Source organism: Nelumbo nucifera, chromosome 4 (genome assembly GCF_055504915.1).
Source record: "Nelumbo nucifera cultivar China Antique chromosome 4, China Antique-T2T, whole genome shotgun sequence".
Classification (NCBI taxonomy): Eukaryota; Viridiplantae; Streptophyta; class Magnoliopsida; order Proteales; family Nelumbonaceae; genus Nelumbo; species Nelumbo nucifera.
This window is the reverse complement of record NC_142652.1, coordinates 8,326,754-8,343,757: the sequence shown is the minus strand read 5'-3', so window position 1 is coordinate 8,343,757 and position 17,004 is coordinate 8,326,754. Positions and strand designations below refer to the sequence as shown.

At 43.7% G+C, this 17,004-nt stretch overlaps 1 long non-coding RNA gene across 1 annotated transcript; it reads right to left on the bottom strand.

The window, feature by feature from the left end:
- Nucleotides 1-2,769: 2,769 nt before the first annotated feature.
- Nucleotides 2,770-4,469, bottom strand: LOC104591534 (uncharacterized). Its single transcript, XR_734269.2, has 2 exons — nucleotides 3,599-4,469; nucleotides 2,770-3,498 (listed from the first exon to the last, which is right to left on the bottom strand). It is a non-coding gene; the product is annotated as an uncharacterized LOC104591534 (long non-coding RNA).
- Between the last annotated feature and the right edge of the window lie 12,535 nt (nucleotides 4,470-17,004).

Here is a 17,004-nt window from a genome sequence, read left to right as displayed (position 1 = left end):
CCTGGGGGGTAGAAGCCTTTTATAACTACCTCGCGCACTCACTTCTAGGCCTCTGTCAGGTCGGGCATGATTACTTCTGAACCCCTACCAGTCCGGGTGTCATTTCCTCTGGCCGGACAAAACCGTCACTGTTCCTTTTGTCGGAGCCGTCTCTGCGGCTAGTGACGACGGTTGCAGGTGGCGGTGGCAGGAAGCCGTTTGAAATGCGGTTGTCAGGCGTCAGATCCCAAATCAGTCAGGTGCGTCGCCCTTGGATACGGACGTCCTTGGTGTCGGGTACGTTTGGCTGGCCTGGTGCTTTGGAAGTGAAGTGTTGGAGTGGCGAGCGAGGTGCCTTGAGTTCGGTTTGGAGTGTTCCGAGCTGCCATGGGCCAGCTCGGATCAGCTTTGTGAGGCTTGGGGCCCAGTATAGTTCGTGCTCCTTGTAGGGAGCTTGGGTTCTCAGTAGGGAGCTCGCTCTTAATAGGGAGCTCGAACTCCCAGTAGGGAGCTTGTTCTTAATAGGGAGCTCGGATTCTTAGGGAGCTCGGACCCTTAACAGGGAGCTCACTCTTAACAGGGAGCTCGGGTTCTTTCTTGGGGAGCTCGGATCTTAACAGGGAGCTCGCTCTTAACAGGGAGCTCGTGTTCCTAGTAGGGAGCTCAGATTTTAGGGAGCTCGGGTTCTTACTTAGGGAGCTTGGACCCTTAACAGGGAGCTCGCTCTTAACAGGGAGCTCGGGTTCCTAATAGGGAGCTCGGGTTCTTAGGGAGTTCGAGCTCCTAGTACCGAGCTCGGACTTAGGGAGCTCGGGTTTTAGGGAGCTCGGACCTTTGACAGGGAGCTCGCTCTTAACAAGGAGCTCGGACTAAGTACAGCGGTCTGGAGTTCGGGCTCGGTAGTGAGTTTGGACTTGCTTCCGATGTTCGCTTTGGGTGCTCTACTGTCCCAAGCTGCTTGCCTTTGCCACGTGTCGGGCGATCGCGAGGTCGGGCCAAATTTCCCTTCATCAGGTTGAGACTTGAGAATGAAGATTTGAAGCTTACCACGATTGTAGAGACCATGAGGTTTTAGAATGAAGCTTACCAAGATTTGAAGCTTGCCAAATTTCCCTTCATCAGTTGTCGTCCATCTCCTAGCAAGATTAAAACAAACCTTATTTTATTTTATTTTTATTTTTTTGTGAAGATCTGCTTGGAACTGAAAAACCCAAGCTTCCAATAAGGTGAATCGGTAGTTCCGATCTTCACCTGAGAACATCCAATTACTGAAACCTCCATTTCAATTCACAAAGTAAGGAAAAGAAAGGAAAAAATGAAAACAGTATGATAGATAAGAGACTGAAAGGAAATAAATCCTACAAAATTTATAGAACCCTAGAAAATTGGCAGAGAAACAATATAGAAGAAATCAGAGTCTTCATTCGTTTCAGGAATCAGGTCAGCTGCTCTGCTCATGGTCATCAGAGTGAAGCGAACCATTGGTTATATAGGAGGAGCAAGGAAGAACAGATGCATTTTCTTAGGTGATGTTAGGATTTAGGAATCTTCCAATCAGAAATGCCACGTGAGGGAAAGCAGGCGGAGGTGGAGGCGTTGTTGGGCAGAGGTGGTGGTGTTGGGTGGAGGCATTGTCGGAGGTTGCCGGAGGCAGCAACGAGTGGCGGCGCTGATAAATGATTTGCAAGAAGAAGAAGATGAACAGTATTGTTGCCCTTATTTGATACTATTTTTTAAAAAATTATCATATTTTTGAAATTTTATTAAAATTATTGATATTAGGGCCCAAAAGTTGCTCTTATCAGCTATAATACCAAAAAGAATATAAAAACATTGATTTGGTCAGTGACCTGCTGACTCCGACAGTAGAACCATCAATTTGTCGATTCAGACAATGATTTTTGGCCTTCTTTTTAATTTTTATTTTCCTAAATCAGAACAGACCATTCATTTAAACCATACAGTCAGACCATTTGACCCCGAAATCAGTCCCTAAAGCAGTTCTGTATCCGATCCAGTTTTTAAAACCTTGGTTTAGATTGCTATTCTTTCTATACAAAGTTTTTGTTTGTAAGAAATCCCTGTCGGAATGGGAACTGGGAAGTGCCAAATCTGTTTCCATCCTTTTTTTTTCCTCGCACAATGAGAAGATACAAGAATTTACTTGGATTATAGAGTTGAAGCCCAATGCATCCAAATTACTGTATGCAAGGATAAAAATATAAGTTGATATTATATAGTCACATTTATTTTTTTTATTTCCACGAAAATGAAGATAAGTTTAATTTCAGTTATCAACTTGATATTATATAATCATATTCATATTCTTCTCTTTTTTTTAATGCAATATTCTTCTCCTTTTATCAATATATAAACAGTTTAATTTCAGTTATGAAAATGAATTTCTAAATTATTATTATCATTGGTAATTATAGGTGTCAAGTATGACCGTATAATTACAACAGAAGCAATTGTCCCGATTAATAATTGGTTCAGTTCTAGGTCCATCACACTATCTGTCCCAATTAATAATCAGAACAACCCATTGACAGCTCTACGCATTGTAGGACATCCAGTATTCTAGCTTTGGATGTTCCAATTGGCCCAACAAATAATATAGCTGGTTGTAGCGGAGACTTGTGATCTAATCCCTCCTTTATCCAAGGTTGAGAAGTTATGTAATTGAGAGATGGCATGGATGTATTGTGCATAAATGCTATGTACATGCTATAAACAGGACACTGCAACCATATTATGCAGGAGAAATAAAAAAAAAAAAGGATTACAATGTTTTTAAACCATCTTTTTGGACAGTTTTTTTTAATAAAGGCTCAATTTGGAAAGATTATAAATACAAATATGTACAATGAGAAATAATACAAAGGGTAAATTATAAAAACCCCCCAAAGTCTCTCCTATATTCTTTTTATCGACAAAGAACCCTCTGAACTTTAGCCGTTACACAAAGACCCCCTTCCGTTAATGTTCTATTAGTTAACTTGAAAAAATTTTCATCCAAGTGTTTAAAAATTTTTAAATGTCTAAACTACCCTTTTTATAATACTGTTCACGCGACAAGTTTCTTGAGTTCGAACAAGGACGACGGAATCTTGCCAGAAAATTTGTGGAGATCCGTACATGCGGCTAGATCGGACGACAATGGACCGGTGAGAGCATTAAGCCGGAGGATAAGCGTGTGGAGTTGCATCAGATTTCCGAAGACTCCTACAGGGATTTGGGCGATGAGTCCGTTGCCAGGAAGACGCAAGACGGTGACTCGGTTTCTCGCAAGTAATGCCTTGCCACCGACAAGGACTTTGCTCGGTCATGTTCCACAAGAGCGACCTTCCACCGACAGCCAACAGGAGGGCGACGAGCGCCGTCTGTTCCGCTGCTCCGCTGCAAGATACTTCATGTTCGTCTCATCTCTACTACAACCACAATCAGACGCTTTCTGCATCCATCAATATCCCGCCGTAGAGATAGGCAAAGCACGCCAGGCCATTAGAGCATTTTCCTCTCAGAGACCGGAACACGAGTCAGAACTCACAATGTTGAGCGAGTGATGGGAACACCATAAAGATTAAAGCTTAAAAGGGCAATGGTGAACGGAAAATACCTTCTGCTTCGCTCGAGCCGTGCCCGTCTGAGAGAGCCCAACAAGCGGGGGGATCCCACCTCTCACCAACAATCCTCTGTTCCGTACACTGTCCGCGCATAGTTGCAGAAGCGTCAGTACCGCGAACTCTTCCCCTTTCACTGACCGTCTTCGATCGCTTCAACCAAAGCTGCAATCCCTCCTTCTTCGACTATGTCAGTTCTGTCCTCTGGAATTGCAGCTAAGCTGCTCAGAACCACCATCGCCTTCTCCGTCAAACCGCTCCCCTGCTCTGGAATCAAGTCCACCAGCGGTTTCACGGCTCCTGCATTAACAGCCCTCTCTTAGTTCTGTTTCGTAGAACAGAGCTCGTAGAGCGTCGTAAACGCGTCTTTCTTCCCTCGAATTCACTCGCCCAAACCCACTCGCGAGCATCTTTACTTTTTTCCATGTTCAGGTCTAATTTCAAGCTTTCATCGCTCTGCTGTTTGTTTTGTCTATTTCTACTTGTAGAGAGACTGTGATTCTTCAAAACATGTGCTGTTGTAATCTCACCATTAACAGCCCTCTCTTAGTTCTGTTTCGTAGAACAGAGCTCGTAGAGCGTCGTAAACGCGTCTTTCTTCCCTCGAATTCACTCGCCCAAACCCACTCGCGAGCATCTTTACTTTTTTCCATGTTCAGGTCTAATTTCAAGCTTTCATCACTCTGCTGTTTGTTTTGTCTATTTCTACTTGTAGAGAGACTGATTCTTCAAAACACGTGCTGTTGTAATCTCACCATTTTTGTGCGTATAATGTTATGTCAGATTGCTATAACTGACTTCATGGTTAAATTTCTTTTTGGGCTTCATTTATTTTTCCAAAAAAAATGAAAATTTCCCATCTCAACAGAAAATGTTTGTTGATACGCTTCATTTCTGTTAATCATGAATTCATTTAATAACATTACAATTTTTTATTATAAGAATAACTTTACAATTAGTTTCAGTCTTTAAGACCGTTTTTATGTCTTGGAATTCAATCCTATGTTATAGTATTGGTGTTTCTAAGTTATTTTTTATGGGTTTTTACTCTACATTTTCTAAATTCTGTGGTCTTTTTGGTCTCGGAATAATTGTCATTTGGGTCTTTTTCTTTTTGCTTTGTGATGAAGGAAGATTTGGCCCGACCTCGCAAATCACGTCACGTGGCAAAGAACAAGTAAGCTCGGCACTTAAAACAGCATATTGAGGGTACAAACACCAAAGGGAAGAGACCAGTGGTCCGAACTCCCTACAAGGTGCCCGAACTCCCTACAAAGTGCCCGAACTCCCTGCAAGGTGCCTGAACTCCCTACTTAGAGCTCAAACTCCCTACGAGGAGCCCGAACTCCCTACAAGGTGCCCGAACTCCCTACTTAGAGCTCGAACTCCCTACGAGGAGCCCGAACTCTCCCTTTGGCCCCGAATCACACAAAGCAGAGACCCGAACTGGCCCGTCTTATGACAGTTCGCCCCCCCCCCCTTATCCGAACTCAAGACTTCGCCTCACGCACCGCTTCAGGCACTTCGCTTCCGGAGCATTGAACTAGATGAACCACACCGTACCTGACACCAAAGGAGTTCGTATCCAGGGGCGGCACACCTGATTGACTTGGGATCTGACACTTGACGGCCGCACTTCAAACGGCCACCTGCCACCGTCACCTGTCACCGCTACCTCCAGTTACAGAGACGGCTCCGACAAAAAGAGCAGTGACGGTTCTGCCCCAGTAGAGGCGATGACGCCCGAACTGGCAGAAGCACGGAAATACTCATTCCCGACCTGACAGGAGTCTAGGAGTGAGTGCGCGAGGTGGTTATAAAAGGCTCTCCACCCCCAAAGAGGAGGTATGCAAACTTTGCGCTATCTGGTTTCATCTTGCCTTTAAAGGATTCTAACTTAAGCTTCGGAGCCTTTACACCGGGTTCTCCCCGGAGCTTCCTCATCTCCTCCGTTTCAGGTTCCCTGCTACTCAGTTCAGAGGCAAGGTCGTTGACAGCTAAGACCGGCCGGATTGCGCATCATCAATTGGCGTCGTTTGTGGGAAACGCTTCAAAAAGCCTCCCTCCAAACTCTCATAACCCCCTTTTCTTCTTCAAAAAACCCAACACTCACGGCCTCTCCCAGCAACGCCGGACGTGGCACGGAGACAAACACCACCGGGGAACAACTTCAAGTTCCCGTGGTGTGCGTTGGACAGTTCACCATCCCCCTTTCGGTGGATGGAATCCCCAGCTTAAATGCGCCACAAGCAGTGGCGCCCGTAAACCTTCTTAACACAAGCATCCCCTTTCCTCCCCCTATTGAGACAACCTTTACTGAACCGACTGTCGTCCCCCTGGCAGCCAGCCAAAACCGGTTGGACGACCTGATGCAGTGCATGCGGGCAATGCAAGCCCAAATGCAACAGTTCCAGCAACACCAGCTTCACCAGTACCAAGTGCTGCACAACATCTCCCAGTATCACTATCAACAGCAATTCCCCCAACTGCCACTGAACCAACCACTACTTCCACCTCGCCACCCTGCTCCGAGGCCGGTCAAGGCCTCCCCACAGGATGGACGCCCCCACCAAGGAAAGGCCTCCCGGCCCCAGAACCCCCCTAACAGCCAGGCCTCGTCCCCAGTCCGAAGAGAGAAAAAAATCATCCCCGCCTCGCAGCTCGTAGGCAGGTTGGGAACCTCGCTTGCGAGATCGTTACCTCGGCGCTCCAAGCCCGAGTTCCCACTCACGGAAAACCGATTCGGCGCCCTGGCAGTAGCAGACTACTAGCATTCCGGGCCCATCGAGCTCGGCAACACGGAGGCCAGCAGCGCCAGTACAAGGCCCACTCAACAACGAAGGCGCCGGTGAAGTCGCCGAACCGCCACCCGTGTCCTGTCAGAGCTCAGAGGCAAAGAAGAGACGAGCTCGGATGAGGTAGGAGCTGCCCCGATTCTCTCAGTTCCTTCCCCCCTCGCATCAGAACTCCTGGCGGTCCCCTTGCCCAGAGATTTCAAGCTCCCACCTCTGGACAAGTATGACGGGTCCTTCGACCCCAGCGACCACATTGACGCTTTCCAGTCCCAAATGCACCTCGCCAGGGCCAGCGGATCGTGCATGTGTGTGGCCTTCACCACCACCTTCAGGGGGTAGCCCGCACTTGGTACAGGAACCTGGCCCCTAGGTCGATAAAGTGCTGGGCTCAGTTCGTGCAGATCTTCACCGCACACTTTGTCACCAGCAAACGGTGCCCCAGAACAGAGGAAAGCATCTTCGGAGTAGTCCAAAGGGAAGGAGAATCCATCCGGGGCTACATCAAGCGATTCAATGAAGCATGCTTGCAGATACCGCGGTTGGACCCCGCGGTGCAGCTCGCGGCGGCCAAAAGAGGGATAACGCACAAAGAATTCAAATGGCACATGGTAGCCAACCAGCCCGCAACCGTGGCCGAATTCCTCAAGCTCGCGAACAAGTTCATGAGGACAGAGGAAGAAATCAACCAACGAACCAAAGGCGGGAATGAGAAAAGAAAGAGGGAAGGCGAGCCCTCCAACCCAGTCGACAGGAAAAACCCGGCCCGAGAGCCGAAGCCGAACTAGTCATTTCGAGCTCCCCTAGCAGTTCGGACGGATTACACGCCGTTAAACACAAGGCAGACCGAGATCTTAATGACGATCAAGGACGCCCCATACGTGAAGTGGCCACCTCGCCTAAAGGGAAATCCAAACGAGAGAAATAAGAATTTGTATTGTAGTTTCCATAGAGACCATGGTCATTGTACCGAGCAGTGTAATAATCTCCGGGACGAGATAGAGGGGTTCATCCGTCGCGGATACTTGAGAAACTTTGTACAGCACAACAATAATAACAATAAGGCAGGTCGGCAAGGGGAGCACGAAAAGGATGCCGAACCGTTGTAGCGACAACCTCCGGAAGAGAGGCCAGTTCGGGGAACCATCCATGTAATTGTGGGAGGTTCGGTGGTAGCAGGGTGTACCTCGGCAGCAGCCCGGACTTCAGTTCGCGAAGCGGCCCTCGAGGAACGGAACCCCCCAAAGAGACCAAAGACCGAAGAACCAATCTTCTTCACGGAGGACGACGCGCAAGGGGTCCACTACCCCCATGATGACGCGCTTGTCATTAAACTAAGGATCAACGACTTCGAGGTCAGACGCGTACTCGTAGATTCGGGCAGCTCAGCGGACATCCTCTTTAAATCAGCATTTGACCAGCTACAGTTACAGAGGAGCGAACTGAAGCCCACGAACACTCCCCTAGTGGGTTTCAGCGGAGAGGAAGTCAGGCCCCTCGGAAAAATAACAGTACCTGTGGAAGTCGGCACATAGCCTTGTGCGGTCAGATTCAACCATGAATTCCTGGTGGTCGCGACCCCCTCCCCATACAATGCCATAATAGGGCGGCCGATCACGCATATCCTACGGGCGGTGGTCTCCACCTACTATTTGGCCATGAAGTTCCCTACGGACTTCGGTGTGGGGGTAGCGCGGCGTGACCAGCTCGAGTCCCGCAAGTGTTATGTTGCCGCCCTGAGGGGAAAAACCAAGGCGGTCGATGACCTCGAACTAGAGCGGCCTGCGAAGCATGGCGAGGAACGAGCTTCGCCCACAGAAGAAACAGTCACAATCCCGACTTCGGCTACGGACCCAACTCGCACACTCCAGATCGGTGCTTCCGTCGAGGAACCCCTACGAACCGAACTGGTGAGTTTTTTACTTCAAAATTTTGATATTTTTGCATGGTCCGCGGCCGATATGCCCGGTATTGACCCTGGCCTTATAACTCACAAACTTAACACTGACCTTGTAGTCAGACCCGTTAGACAGAAGAAACGCAACTTAGCCCCAGAACGCTGGAGGGCGGTCGACGAGGAGGTCGAGAAGCTCCTCGCAGCAGACTTCATAAAGGAAGTCCATTACCCGAGCTGGGTGGCCAACCCTGTGCTGGTAAAAAAGGCGAACGGCAAGTGGCGCATGTGCGTCGACTACACCGACCTGAACCGAACTTGCCCGAAAGATTGCTTCCCCCTCCCCAGAATTGACCGCCTAGTGGACGCGACCTCGGGACATGAGTTGCTAAGCTTCCTGGACGCCTACTCAGGCTAGAACCAAATCCGGATGGACCAGTCCGATGAGGAAAAAACCAGCTTCATAACCGAGTTTGGCCTGTACTGTTACAAGGTCATGCCCTTCGGATTAAAAAATGCCGGGGCGACCTTCCAAAGACTTGTAAATAGGCTGTTTCGGCCCCTGATTGGCACAAAGATAGAGTGTTATGTAGACGATATGGTCGTCAAGACACAGTTTTCACAAGAATTAATACAAGACTTAGATTCTGTCTTCCAAATCCTGCGTTAGTTTAGCATGAAATTGAACCCCAACAAATGTGTCTTTGGCGTCACCTCGGGCAAATTCCTAGGCTACATTGTCAATCGGAACGGTATTGAGGCCAACCCGGACAAGATAAAAGCCATCCTAGATATGAGACCACCTCGGAAAGTAAAAGAAGTTCAGAGTCTAAACGGCCGCATAGCCGCTCTAAGCCGCTTCATGTCCAACTCAGCAGACCGCTGCCTACCTTTCTTCAAAGCAATCAAAGGCAAAGGGTTCGAGTGGACCCAAGACTGCCAGCTCGCTTTTGACGAGCAAAAAGGTTACCTCGCTAGTGTGCCAACCTTAGCCCGGCCCGAGGAGGGCGAGGTCTTAGAACTGTACCTCTCGGCAAGCGACGAGGTGGTCAGTTCGGTACTAATAAAAGAAACAGACCAGGTCCAGCGACCCATCTATTATGTTAGTAAAAATTTGCAGGGAGCAGAGACAAGGTACCCGCAGATAGAAAAGCTAGCATACGCACTGGTGATAGCAGCTCGGAAACTCCGACCGTACTTCCAGGTTCACACCGTCATTGTCCTGACCGACAAACCTCTGAGACAAGTTTTACTCAAACCCAAGGTTTCCGGTCGACTGACGAAATGGGCCATCGAACTCAGTGAGTATGACCTCCAGTACAAGCCAAGAACTGCTATTAAGGCCCAAGCCTTGGCAGATTTTATCGCCGAATGCACGTTTAGCCTCGAAGCCCCTGAGCCGGTCGAGCCCGAGATCCCCAATTCGGGCGAGCTCGGAGCTCCCAAGCCAATAGAGTCTGAACCCCGTGAAGTAGTAGCTAGTGTAGCATCTCTCCTTGTTAGACCAAACGCGAACTGGGATGAGGAGCCCTGGATCCTTCACGTAGATGGCTCCTCGAATCGGCAGGGCAGTGGGGCTGGAATAGTGCTATGCGGCCCGAGCGGAACAAAGTTGGAATACGCACTACGCTTTGAATTTGCGGCATCCAACAACGAGGCGGAGTACGAGGCACTGATAGCCAGGCTAAACCTAACGCACAAGGTCGGAGCAAAGCATGTAGTTATCTGCAGTGATTCCCAGCTCGTGGTCAACCAAGTTACAGGCGAGTACGAAGCACGCGAGCTCACTATGATTGCATACTTGGCAAAAGTAAAGGAGGCTCTGCTCAACTTCCAGTCACACTTCATCAAGCAAATCCCGAGGTCAGAGAACACTGAGGCCGACGCCCTGTCCCGACTAGCCAGCACGAGTCACAACGCCATGAGAACCGTGTACATAGAGGACTTACCTCGGCCCAGCATTCTCGGTGGGGCAGAAGAGGTCGCTCCCGTCTCTGAAGCAGAGTCGAGCTGGATCGACCCACTCGCGAGCTTCCTGCTAGACGGCTCCGACAAAAAGAGCAGTGACGGTTCTGCCCCAGCAGAGGCGATGACGCCCGAACTGGCAGAAGCACGGAAATACTCATTCCCGACCTGACAGGAGTCTAGGAGTGAGTGCGCGAGGTGGTTATAAAAGGCTTTCCACCCCCAAAGAGGAGGTATGCAAACTTTGCGCTATCTGGTTTCATCTTGCCTTTAAAGGATTCTAACTTAAGTTTCGGAGCCTTTACACCGGGTTCTCCCCAGAGCTTCCTCATCTCCTCCGTTTCAGGTTCCCTGCTACTTAGTTCAGAGGCAAGGTCGATGACAGCTAAGACCGGCCGGATTGCGCATCATCACTTTGTTTTCGTTTTTCTCTCCTTTTAAAGCTTACCTGCTTGATGATCACAACATGGTTCCAGTAAATTGTCACTTAAGAATCAATATCTAGCCTTTAAAATGAGCTTTACCTCATTAAGATATTAATCCAATTTGAGGATACTGATAGTCTTTCACAAAGAGAGGGCTGTTAATGCAGGAGCAAAGAGACCAACGGTAAGATATCTCTGTGTTCTGCTTGAAACCTTGTTGTCTTCACGAGAAGCTGAGTAGAGCAGATGCTGCGTTCTGCTTCAACGTTGTGGAAGTGGTCATTCGATTTTTCCATGATTTCTGGAATTGTTATTTTGGTAAGAGGGTTTCTGTAGAGAAGATGAGAAAGGAGCTAAATAAGATCCGGGGTGAACCAGCAAGGGCACCGGAATCTTTTTGTGCATGGCCATGATGGAAGGGAAGATAATGAGCAATCAAAACAAACAAAATCACTCTGCAAGACCATACATCCATTTCTTAGGTTAAATAGGTTTTAAGAGAAAAAGGGCAAGAAAAAGAAAATAGAAAAAATTTAATGAGGTATTTTGATAATTTAATGCTTTCCGTTATCTTATTTAACAGCCAAGGGCATCTTTGTCTAGAAACTAAAGTCTTTATCGCAAAAAGAAGTACAAAGGGACTTTATCACTGACCCCATAGTACAAGGGGGTCTTTATAATTTACCCCAATACAAAATACAAGGTTTTACGATGTACAACTTGTATTTATACTCGTTCCGCACTGAGCCAGAGAAACAAAACCACACTATAGAGGCATTCAATCTTCTTCCAAAAATAAATTCTCCAACCAAAGAGGACCAAAAGATACACACCCAAACCTTCTTGCTTGGAACAACATTGGGCGGCAATACCATGAACCACAAGATTAGTATTCCTGCTAATCCAATCAAAAGAAATATTAACAAATCTAACAACCAAGGATTTGATATCAGAGATGATGAGATAAGCTTCTCCATCAACTTTGATGGGCAGACCCGAGAGAAAATCAAATAGCTCTTTTGAATCTGAATCAACAATGATAATGATATTTTGAATTTCATAACTAATTGCTTCCACAAGACCCCTATGCATTGCCGTAACTTCTAAAGACATAACAGTTAAAGCCCCTTATTGATATTAGAGATTCGACACTCTGGCTTTTGACGATTAAATCTTCCATAAACTAAACGAAAATAGATTGAAAATCGATTTACCTAGTTTATAAACATCCGAAAGACTGTACGAATAGACAAGCCAAACGGACCTTTAGATACACCCCACTCTAACTTATCATCTCTTACAATCCAGCTGAGAGGGGTATTTTGGACAGCCGCTACTTAAACTTCTGTAAATACCCATCTTATAACATCCATCTTCCAAGTTCTAGAGTGTTGATTAATCAATTCATTCACTTTAGACAAAATACAGCCCTCTAGCTTTGAAGATTGAACTTTGAAATTTGATAGGTTTGGTATCCATTTTTCTTCCCATATTGAGATATTAGAGCCATCAAATGGGTCCGTTTCAACTTAAAACACATTCACAACTGTCTGTTCGTTTATTAAAATTGGTGAATCGTGCAGCATAGTTCGACGATTCGCAATTATTTTAATTTCATCTTATTGAAGGGTGAAAAGTCAGGCCAGGGTTAGATCTAGTTAAAGGTCAACCTTAACCCAACCTGTTTTGTTGAACTCCCAAGGGCCCAAACCCATTAGCTTTGGGTTGGATAACTTGAATTAGGATTGGGGATTGGGTTGGGTTCAGGCTGGCCTGAATTCTTTAGCCGATTGCACTTATTTCCTAGACTAATACGATATTAACATTATATATGTGTAAAAAGACATACTTATATCTAAAATGTGATTTAGGATTTCTTTACCCTAACTTTTTTAGGTTTAAGGGAGTATGTCTGTCTGCTTTAGCAATTTAACCCAAACAGTCAAACCGAGTGACCATACTCGGCCGGAAAATTAGGTCAACCTCCATATCAGTTTTTAAAAAAGGTGATGTTTGACATCGATGCTCCTGAAAATCATTGTCATGTTGGAGTCACATTAGTGCTGGAGGAATCAATGCTGAAATTTCTGTTTGGTTGACCGATGTTGGTGATTTTCAGGTCAAAATCGATTTTTGAAATAAACTCTTTCAAGGATAAATTTTTGGTGATTTCTTGATTTCTAGCTGATTTCGATGATTTTTCGAATATAACATGACACCCAACATGGCATTGAATAATAATTCTAATGCAAAAAAATGCCCTTGAGAATTAATACCAAACAGATTCAAAGTTGATTTCTCTAAAAATAGACTTATATGACAGAATGATACTAAATAACAAAATTTACTGATTTTTGAAAAAAAAACATTAATTTAAAAAATCACATGTTTTAAAAAATTGATAAAAAAGAATCAACACAATGGCAAACATCACCTCAAACTTTGTCCCCTATCTGCTCATGATTCTTGAACAACCAACGATGTATTGGCCAGTAGGCAATGGAGGCCCATCTAATTTCTAAAGGACGTGTGTAATGGAATGCTCCGTGACTGCTCTAATAGTAAAGTCTAACACAACTCTAATAGTAAAGAAAGGATTTCCAATCTTCATTTATGCAAACATCAATTACAAAAATGTTTGAGATCTGCTGCTCGCACTTTGATTACAATTTTATACAAGCTATGCCAAAAGCCGATTCAGACTCCAGAAAAATGTGGAACTTAAAAAAAAAAAGCCTTGGCCTTTAAAATATGGGGTCAATAATTAATGAATAGTGTAGAATTCACACAATTTACCTAGTTTTCAAACCCTTGTTCATTCAGACAGTCAAATAGTTAACTTATCACTTGGCATGAATTTCGATATTGGTTTATCCCAAGCCTAGAAATTATTCAAAACCATTGATTTGGCCAAAAAATGTTGACCCCATATGGTTGAATCATTGACTTGCTTGACCTTTAACAGGACAAGTCATATATATATATATTTATGATTTTTCACATGTGTTGCTAGGGGCCAGAGGCACATTGCCCCACTATTTTCACTTACAATACACCTAGGGTTGGCCCCAGTTATTATTTTAGACTGTCTCATGTTCAAGCTTTGGGTTGGATTCATTAAAATTTTGACAAAACTAACCCTAATTTGTCCAAGTTGCACCCTTAAATACACCTTAAAAATTAAAATACCAACCCACAATCCAAAGGGAAAATAGTTCAGCCTCCGAATCAGTTTTTAACACACCAATTTTATTATTACTATTAAATCATCACCAATTACATACAATTCTAACCATGATTAGGTACTAAGGTTGCGTTTGGAAACTATGCAAATGGAGTGTAAATCCCGGTTCAGGATAAATTTGCACTTTGATTCACTTTTATTGATGTAAAAGTACATCAATAAAAAAGAAGTAAATGTGCACTCAAGTGGGCTTTTGATAAAAAAAAAGGTATATGCTTTATTGAAATTCATATTTGCATCCATTACAGCTAAAAGTCTTTTTGGTAAGAGGATAAATTTGTCGGTGCAAAACTAACCCAAACTTTACAATTTATATGAACTGTTTTACACTCTACATATTTGCATGGTTTCCAAATGCAGCCCAATATATTATTGGGTCGGGACTAGTTCTTCTTGTTCCAAACCAAATAAGACTTGACTAATTATATAGTTAACAGTGCATAAAGGTTTCTTTTGTTTTTGAAAAATTTGTTATATTTTACGCCTAAATGAATAAATCTATTCATCTTCTCATATCTCATCTCATATATAAATGAGAATAAGAAACCATTAGAATCATCGAAAAAGCCTGATTTTGCATTTTCAATATTACCCTTGTTTAATGAGAATGGTAAATGATAATTATCAAAAGACCCTGATTTCCAAATTGGGATCTGCTCACAGATCGTCTCACACCGACTTCACAGTCACATCCTACCCTATATTATATTAGAAACGTCTTCCCATAAATAATAAATACAGGTACGGAAAATATTCCCGATGTACAACAAGAAAATGCTGTGAGGTCAGTGTGAGATGCATTTTGTTGAGTAGCTTATACGGTCTCCTAATTTCCTACTTAGTCGATCATTACATCCTTATTAATTATTTTTCTTATTTTCCAAAATTACCTCTCTTTACTTTTATTAGCTTTTCATTACTAGCAAAAATAAGCGAACGGTAGAAGAGGTGAACATAAACTTTTTTGAACACTTGTTACATATAAGTAATGCAATGTGTTCATCTCCTTCATTTTTTTGGATGATAATAAATCAGAGGTTTATCGCTTACCAGTTATACCAACAGGCAGGTTTCAACAAGCATGCATGCTAAAATCGTATTCAACATCCTGTTTTTCGCAATTGCAAATTAAAAGTCATTATCCACGATCCTTCCCATTCTCTTTTATCTTCAATCACTTTTATGTTTTTTTAACTTCTGGAAATGCAATAGGTGTTTGAACATGTAACAAATAATTTAATATTAGTTAGTAGATATATAACAGATAATCGTATTTTGATATATAATAGATAATTTAATATTAATTAGTAGATATATAATAGATAATTTCAAGCATTTACATATAGGATTTTTCTAGTTATAACCAAGTCTCAATTTGAAACAAGTCAAAGTCAATCAACTGTTCAAGGTGATGATGATCCATTAGAACAAGACTCTCAAATATCCGAATCCCAGGGGGTTAGGAAAAGAACATCCAAATTGATTTTTAGTAAGATTATATAAGTATAATAGGCTTTTTTTTTTGACAAATACCCTACTGATTAATTAAAATAGATTTTTATTAATATAGAATATTTTATCAAAAACTACAGGTCTTACCATCTTAAGTATGGGTTTTTATTTAACTGGGTCCATTGGGTTAGACCTGATTGTTCCAATTGGCCTGTCGGTTCAATATCAGTTGTGAAATAATAGAACCGGTCGTTCCAATTGGCCTGTCGGTTCAATATCAGTTGTGAAATAATAGAACCGGTCAGGTCTGGTTTGGTTCTGGTACTGTCAGTTTTAGCAATCAGTTCGGGACAGTTCTATCCTATCCCTCCACCTCTTAAAAAAGTCTTGGCTTTTCCCAGCAAAGTATATTTAGGGCCCAAGCCTAAACACAAAATTCATGCAAAAGCACATAAATTTGCAAGCCCGGCTACGCTAGAAATGATGACCCCTATTTGACACTATATCTCCCTTTTTCTTTGCATCTTTACTGATGATCCACGATCTAATAGCTCCCTATTGGAGGCAACTCAAATGTCAAGTTGGCTAGTTCGCCAAGTCAACCTGCACTTAAAAAAGTCTTGGCTTTTCCTTGCAAAGTATATTTAGGGCCCAAGCCTAAACACAAAATTCATGCAAAAGCACATAAATTTGCAAGCCCGGCTACGCTAGAAATGATGACCCCTATTTGACACTATATCTCCCTTTTTCTTTGCATCTTTACTGATGATCCACGATCTAATAGCTCCCTATTGGAGGCAACTCAAATATCGAGTTGGCTAGTTCGCCAAGTCGACCTGCAAAAAGACAGTGTCAGAATGCCCGGGCTGCTTTATCTGGGGTGGGCGATTCATCTTTCAAACATTCTAGCTCTTTTACTCTTTAACTCTCTCTAAAATCTCTAGAAGCATCAGAGTGCCCACACCGAATAAAACAGCTCAGACTAACACTATCTTTTTGTAGGTCAACCAAACCAACTCGCCAGCTTATCATTCGAGCTGCCTTCCAGCAGGAGCAACAAGCTCGCACATCATCATTTACTATTTGCATTGCTGAACGTAATAATCCTCATGTATCACACTTATTTATATTTAATACCATGAATTTTATATTAGATAAAAAGAAAGTAGTTGCATTCTTAATTAAGTCTTTTAAAACATTGTATACTTATAAACCATACTTACCCTCATTAAATGTCTCCATTTAATCCATTGAAATTTTTCTAAATCCTCCTTCACACTCTATAATAAAGCAAGGGTATAAATAAATATTGTATTTGGATAAGCGTTTACTTCATTTTCTTTTTTGCTTTGATCAGCAAAAAATGTGTTTTAGAGTCTAGTAATGGTTGAGTTAAAATTGTTATGCTTTGAAATTGTGCTTGAAACACAGATTGAAGTGGGGGAGCCATGAGTTTTTTTTTGGGGGGGGTGGGGGGGGGGGGGGGGGGGGGGGTTGGGGGTGTGGGCAAATTAAATGAAAAAAAAATGAGATAGGGAGAAGGAGAGATAAGATTTAGAGAAAAATGGCCTGAGAAGTTTAGGTTCTATTAAAGATTTTTTTAAAGAAAAAAGTAAACCTTCTTTTTATC